Raw genomic sequence first — 7,427 nt, forward strand, 5'->3', positions numbered from 1 at the left:
AGACTTAACCACAAAGTAGGAGATGTATATCATCCAGAGATACCACCCAATATATTGTGTGTTGTGTATCTTTCTGGTGCTTTCTTTGCATATTTTAATCTTTAAATTAATTTTAAGGGGCACCTGAGTGGCTCAGTCAGTTAAGCGTCTGCCTTCGGCTCAGGTCATGATCCAAGGGTCCTGGGATCAAGCCCCTCATTGGGCTCCTTGCTCAGTGAGGAGCCTGCTTTTCCCTCTCCCTCTGCCTGCTGCTTCCCTTGCTTGTGCTCTGTCCTCTATCTCTCTGACAAATAAACGAAATCTTCTAAAGATTAATTAATTTTAAACAGTTGATGAATACTCTTATACTACTCCTAGTACATGTTTCTTTGTAGCCTGCTTTTTTAACTTAGCAATATGTTCTGAACATTTTTTTTTTTTTATTAAAGATTTTTGTTTGACAGAGAGAAACACAGCAGGAGAGGAAACACAAGCAGGGGGAGTGGGAGAGGGAGAAGCAGGCTTCCCACTGAGCAGGGAGCCCGCTGCAGGGCTCGATCCCAGGACCCTGGGATCATGACCTGAGCCGAAGGCAGACGCTTAACAACTGAGCCACCTAGGCATCCCTGTTCTGAACATTTTCTTGTACAACACGACTAATTAGCTAATAAGCTGCCTAGTATTCCATCATATAGCAGAAACTCAGATTTTTGTTGTTTAGAAAAGTCCCAGATCTATTCATGCTTTGGATACTAAAACTAAATAATTAGGATAGTTAACTGTTTCTGATGAATCCGAAAGCAAGATACAAATAAACTGACTTGTTTTTACTTTGACATATTGAATAAGATTGGCTCTCAGTTTGAGTAGCAAATTAAGCAATATTCTGAAGGAATCACATTTCCCAACAGTCTCATAAAATTTTTTGTCCATACAGTATAGGATTTAAAATAGAATAAATATAGACATTGGAGTTCCATCTAATTTTGGGAATCCCAACTTTTCTACTTTTATGACCTTCAGCAAGTTACTTTTTTTAGTATTTAACTTCTTTCTTGTTTTGATTCTTTTTAAATTTCTTAAGCATGAAAATAAATTATGTATTTATGGTCTGAAACTAATGTACTTATAAAACAGAACATTTTTTCTATAACCACAATAACATTATTGCACCTAACAAAATATTTTTAATATTATCTAATACCAATCCATATTCAGATTTCTCTAATTGTTTTTCCCCCCAAGTCCTTTATAGCTGGTTTATCTAAACCAGGTTATAATCCATGACTGCTGTTTACATTCAGTTAGACCTCCTAAGTCTCTTTTAATCTAGAAAAATCTCCCCTTTTTAATGACATTAACTTACTGAAGAGACTAGGCCAGTTACCTTGAGCATATGCCTCCTCTGGGTGTGTGTTTCTATGTGTAATAGCTTGTTCCTCTATTCCCTATGTAATGAAAGCATTTATTAGATGGGGCATAAGCATTTCTGATAAGACTACCAAATAGAGTAATATGTGTTTAATATTCTGTCACATCTGTAGACATACAGTAGATCGTTTTCCTTCCAATTAGAGATGGCATCTGTTTTTCCCCATTTGGAGTAATGACTTATTGAGCCCCTTCGTTAGTGAAATGAAAGTCAGTCTTGAGAATTACACAAGTTAAAATGTCGTTACCTAGTACGGAGCAGGTGTTCAGTAAGAGGCAAGCTGCATTTTCTGGAAGTGTAGGTGGGCAAAGGGATTTTCACAGCATAACTATAAATACAGATAAAAGTTTATTCCTTTTGGGTATTGTCCTCACATTAGAAATCATGTGTAAACTTTGAACTCTATCTCATTTGCAGAGAGGATAGACCAGGGCCTTTGTTAAATATAACTAAGTTTTAGCTTGAAAGTAGAATGCTGATTCCAGTGTAATGACAGCAGTTTAGCACATGAGGGAGATAGCTAACCTAGCCAGACTAGGTTTTTAAGACTTGAAATAAAAACTATAGGAGTATAATTGGTAACAGGATTGTTTCATTGCTGGTCCAAAGGATAGTATAGTGGCTTTTATTTTTTAAAGCCTTGGATCAGTCAGTCTTAAACCATGATTGAGGAGTATATCAGCCTCATAAGTGATAAATTGTTGAAAAATTAAATAATATGTAGAGAAATTTTTAAATAATTTTTTAATTATTAAGCAAAACATTTCAAAACCCTGGGTTTATTTCTGGGAAAGACGACAATGTATTAATACCGATTCTTTTAGAACCCAGGTTTTACATGGCTGGTCTTCTGGCTTGCATAATACTTTCAACAAGTTGAGTTTTCCTAAACACATAGGCAAATAGGTAGCTTAATACAAGGATGCCTCCAGGTAACAGCAGCTGGAATTGTTGATTTCACTGTTACTTTTCCTATAGCATGTATCTGTTTATACCTATCCTTCTCTCCACCCCACTTTTTATTTTTTACAGCTACCATGAATGTAACTGCTTATTAGTTCATGGTCTTTGGCTTAAGACTGTCACTGACACTGTCTACTGACTTCTGTTTTATTGACCATATTTTGCTTTTTTCAAAAAATTTAATTCCTACGTATACTCATAACTCTCTTGGGGAGAATAAAAACAAAGGGCTGACATTTTAAGTATTGTGCTGTTCATAAACTGCTTAGAAGCTAAATAAAAAGAAAAGGAATCAAATCATTTAATGATGCCGTCTTTTTACTTTGGGGGAAAGTGGTCTAAGCTAGTGGCTAAAATGTTTTAAAATATATTGGTATGTTGTATTTACTTGTTTCATTCTTTTAATGATTATTTCAAACTTGTGTAAATAAAAATATTTTCTCCTCTGTTTTCAGGCGTTGAAAATAATTGAAGAATGAAGAGGACATAATACCAAGCAGAGTCATTCAGTGACTATAACCTCTACCCCCTGGGAATTGTAGAATTATAACATTTTTTTTAATGTATAAATTATACCTGGCCTGTACAGCCATTTCCTACCCACTTTTCTTGTAAACTCTGCTGCTTCCCAACACAACTAGAGTGCAATTTTGGCGTCTTAGGAGGGGAAAAAATGACAGTTTACAACTGTGGTCCTATTTATTACACAGGTTGTCTTCCGTGTCTTCAATTCAGTCTTCATTGTGCCAAGCTAACTGTACCATGTAGGATTGTGCTTTTTGTACTTGGTTTTTTGTGTGTGTTTTGTGTTTATTTTTTAATCTCAGTTTAAGTTATGTAGCTGCTACTGCTTATTTTTCTTTTCTTAGTAAAATGTCTTCCTTGCTTTAGGGAAAATCGAACATTTAGATTAAATGTCTTAAATTTCACCACTTAAAACACTACATGCCCACAAAATATATCAGGTCAGTACTGTACTTTAAAATCCCTTGAAATGATTTCAGAGTTAAAATTTGTATTGTGTCTGAAGTTTGCTTCTGAAAACTACTGTTTGAGCACTGAAACCTTAAAACTGCATAAACGAGGCATTTGAGATTGAGCACAGCTACTTAATTCTCATCATGAAATGCTTTTTGCTGAATTATCTTGAATAGAAATATTTTAAAATATCAAAAGCAATCTCCGTTTAAGAAAGAGGGTTTGGAGAAGGAATTCTATTTCTCTTCCCAGTTCTATAATCAACATGGCGTGATGGAATGAAAACACTCTGCTTCATTCTGGTGAGCCTGCTAATTAATATAAGAATTGGACAGATAATAATTTGTCATCTTAATATAGTGAAATGAATTAAGATACTACAGGATTAAATAGCATTTATATTGTTAACTACTATATTGGTTGATCTAAATTTATAGCCAGTGGAAATTGAGAAAAAGTGTGGAAGAACTTAATGGTAAGCTTTATAAATCTGTAGGTGGATTTTGGTCTGAAATCCCTGAGGTGTTTTTAACCTGCTACACTAAGTCATATACTATAATTTATCTCTCATTTAGTTAGTCTAGAAATAGTAAAGTGCAAGTCACTGATAATCCTCAAAGAAATTTTATTGGCTATAGCCCATAATTTTGTAATTTGTACTAAGTGTATCCGTTTTTGCCACTTTTTCCTCAGCTGATTAAACGACGTCAAAAGATTACTTTCGGAAGCTCTAACTGTAATAGGGAGAGAGATTTCAATATTTGCTTCATCTGTGTGTGGGGTGACTGTACCTATATTAGCAGAAATTTGCAGAGAAGGACGATTTAAGGTGATTCAGTCAGTACAGAAAGTTGGAAAATTCTGTGTTAGGATCTGGCTGGCAGAATTAACTTTTTGAAAAAGTTTTATACACAGATATTTGTATTAAATTTGGAGCCATAGTCAGAAGACTCAGATCATAATTGGCTTATTTTTCTATTTAACTATTGTAATTTCCACTTTTATAATAGTTTTGATTTAAAAGATAAATTTATTTATTTATTTTTTTAACAGTCAAAAGTCCTTGCTGTTGTAGTCTGCAACCTTTAAAGTGATTGTGTTGCTTTTCGGATTGGTCAAAAGAAGCACTCCAGAAATTGAGATGAAAACTTGGTGTGTGCAGCAAGATTGAAGTAATACAGTTAACTAAAAAAAAGTGCTATAGCCTATTTATGGTGATAGTTTTCTAAATGGAGAAATATTGGGCTGCATTCACATAAACATTTATATTTTGTTTTCAAAAGAAAGCTTGCTTCTTTGGCAGTATTCTTAAATGAAGCAGAATTTTTTTTCTCTTTCATCTGAACATTATGGTAGTTTCATTCTTGTAAGATGTATCACGGGTATTGGTGCTGTGTAACAAACAATTGTATCTAGCATGTGGTTCAGAATACACAATGTTAGGGTTTTTTAAATATCGAAGTTCTTTTCTATTTATAATTTCAGACTTTCACAAAGTGTACAAAGAATTTCATAAATTAGTTTTCAGTGAACTGCTCTTTTTGCTATGGTAGGTCATTAAACACAGCATTTACTCTTATAAATGAAAATTTCTGATCATCTAGAACATTGACACTTATTTCAATTTGCGGTGTCTTTTTTTTTTTTTTGACTGAATATTAACGTTCCTCTGAATGGTATTGATAAATGGTTCAGAAGAGAAACTCAGTGAAATAAAAGAGTAATATTTATTCATGGTGATCAATTAAATTATTTGCCTAACTTAAGCAAGCTACTGTTCGCAACTTTCAATTTGACATAAGGTGACAGAAAAGAATCTGAGTATACCTGTGGACTATGTTGGTTTATTTTCAGTGCTTGAAGATACACTCAAAGATAATTGGTTTGGGAAGACGCCATATAATTTTTAAGTTAACCTGCATGCTGTAAATGTGTTTTATGTTTAAATAAAGAGGAAAAATTTTTTGAAATGTAATAACTTTCTTAAAACTTATTTGATGAAGTATTAGGTTGATTTTATATGACTAAGTGGCCTTTTGTCTTGCAGATGGTGACTAAAATGTTGTTACATTTGTGTATATTTTGTTTACTAATGTATTGCATACTCTTTGGACAGTGGGTATTAAATATGTAGGCTGAAAAATTAAGAGCCAGAAATGAATCCTCAGTCTCACCTATGTTATTTAGTGTAGCCTCCCCTACATGGTTCTGTTCATCTGAGCCCGATTGTTTCATTAACCTGTATAAGACGTGTTTGTTTTTTCAGTATTTACTCAGTGGTCCTCAATGGTCATTCAGGCCTAGCTGGAGAAAACTAAAAGACTATTCATGAATTCTAGTGGTGATTTGGCTTTTTGTTGGGGGTAGGGGAGAGGGGTAATATTTTTAAATTCCAAATGTTTAATCACATACAAAAGCATATAGTAAATAATGAAGATCCAAGTACCTATCACTCAGTTTCAACAATTAATCAGCTCATGGCTAATCTTAATCTTATTTCATCCATAACCCCACTTGTGTGTCCCCTCCCCCTTATTATTTTGAAGCAATCCCAGATATCATATGTATTTATTCATAAATATTTCAGCATATGTATTAAAATATGTACATACCCCTTAAAACACACAAATAACGTTATCACAAAAAATAATTTCCTAAACAAAATTTCAATGTTTATAAACTGTTTGAATGAGGATCCAATTAAAATCCATATATTGCAGTAGTATCCCCTCCCATTTCTCTTTATTTTTTTCCCCTTATAATTAGTTTATGAGGAAAACAGGTTATTCGTTGTGTAGACTCCCAAATTTTGCTGATTGCATTCTTCTGATACTAACTCTGTCCTTTGTATTTCCTGTGAATTTATTCTGGATCCAGAGACTTAAGATTCAGATTTTTGTGTTTGTTGGGAGGGGGGCAGCATTACTTAATAGGTGGTGTGGTACTGTTCCATCAGGTGGCACATAATGTCTAGTGTCTTACTGGGTTATAAATTGCCATTGATGATCAGGCCCTTTATCCATTCAATTAGGGGTTACAGAATGGCAATATTCTAATTTGGTAATTCCTTCACTTGTTGGTTGTGATTGAGAACTTGGCTTTCATCTGTTTGGTTACCCAGTGGTATAGTTTGTATAGGAAAAACAGGATAAATGATTGATTCTTTTCCTTTACTTGAAAGTTTCAAAATGATCATTTCATTATCATCTTCCAGTGGACCAGTTGTGCCTTTTTTCCTTGTTTTTATGTTATTTGGTTATTATCTTTTAAGAGTGCTCTATGAGCCTCCATCATTTTTCCCTTTCATGGAGAGATTTAAGTGGAAACAGCTTCTTAATAAGGTTATCTCCTAACTGGACACTGATGCAGTCTGTCTTATCAGGGCCTCCAGTATGCTAACCACTTATGTCTCATCCAGCTCAATAAGCTTTTAACAGTGTCAATGTGATGGTTAGTGGAATGACCAGATAATCCAGATCACTTCAAACTTAGAGGGCAGGAGAGTTAACATGGCCCTGGAGCAAAGTTGTACGTGTATGTTGTCTGCTACATGTGAATGTAAACTGCTTTTGGTCCTCTTGTAATCTGAAGGGAGCACCTTAAATACTGGTTTCGCTGGTAGGTGTGGAAAGGGAGGGCACAGCAGTTTCAAGAGGCTTCTGTTTGCCTTTGGCATAGTCTGTATCCCGCAGACCAAAGTTGCATGTGGGGAGTCCTGCCACTTACTGAGTATATCAATTCTAGTTACACATGCAGACAGGGAAGTGACCCAAGAGATGAGTCTGCAAAGCATATGCATTTTTTTTTTAACTGTTCTATACATTACTCTGCTCCTCATGATAAGTGTACTCTTTAATCCCCATCACCTCTTTCATTCACCTCCCTCTGGTAACCAGCAGTTTGTTCTCTATAGTTAAGAGTCTGTTTCTTGGTTTGTTCTCTCTCTCATATTTCCTTGTCTCGTTAGTTTTCTTGAGTTCCACATATGAGTGAAATCATACTGTATTTGTCTTTCTCTGACTTCACTTAGCATTATATTCTCTAGATCCATCCATGTTGCAAATGGCAACATTTA

At 34.6% G+C, this 7,427-nt stretch overlaps 1 protein-coding gene across 1 annotated transcript in view; it reads left to right on the forward strand.

The window, feature by feature from the left end:
• Nucleotides 1-5,322, forward strand: part of KIF5B (kinesin family member 5B) — a 45,420-nt gene extending 40,098 nt beyond the window's left edge. Inside the window, exon 26 of the mRNA XM_073885511.1 lies at nucleotides 2,830-5,322. The gene's annotated coding sequence lies outside the window, so the exon portion shown is untranslated. The remainder of the gene's footprint in view (nucleotides 1-2,829) is intronic.
• Nucleotides 5,323-7,427: the final 2,105 nt, after the last annotated feature.

Source organism: Callorhinus ursinus, unplaced genomic scaffold (assembly GCF_003265705.2).
Source record: "Callorhinus ursinus isolate GAN/ISIS: 27379988/994484 unplaced genomic scaffold, GSC_fseal_2.0 scaffold62, whole genome shotgun sequence".
Taxonomy (NCBI): domain Eukaryota; kingdom Metazoa; phylum Chordata; class Mammalia; order Carnivora; family Otariidae; genus Callorhinus; species Callorhinus ursinus.